The sequence below is a fragment of the Solanum verrucosum genome, unplaced genomic scaffold (assembly GCF_900185275.1).
Source record: "Solanum verrucosum unplaced genomic scaffold, falcon-dt-bn FXZP01000183.1, whole genome shotgun sequence".
Classification (NCBI taxonomy): Eukaryota; Viridiplantae; Streptophyta; class Magnoliopsida; order Solanales; family Solanaceae; genus Solanum; species Solanum verrucosum.
The window spans coordinates 1,707,084-1,707,392 of NW_026020430.1; positions in this window are offsets into that span (position 1 = coordinate 1,707,084).

A 309-nucleotide genomic window follows, 5' to 3' on the forward strand; every position below is an offset into this window, starting at 1 on the left:
TGGTTTGATGAATGGTGGTTGAAATTGAAAGAGAAGGAGGGAAGAAAAAAGAAGGGAAAAAAATGTTTTCCACGCTCTCAAAATTTTATTAACTTTTTTCAACTTTGAATAATTTACTTATTTTGAAGTATGAACTATAGAGGCCGTTACTGTTTTTTCTTAAGAAATATGTAAAGGAGGAATACGTCAAATAATTTGAGACAAAAGGGAGTACTAATTCACTGTTGTCATGTTCAATATAAAAGCAAGTCTTTTTGTTGTTATGGCTGTATACATAATTTCTGAAGCCAAAAACAAGTGTATAAGAAA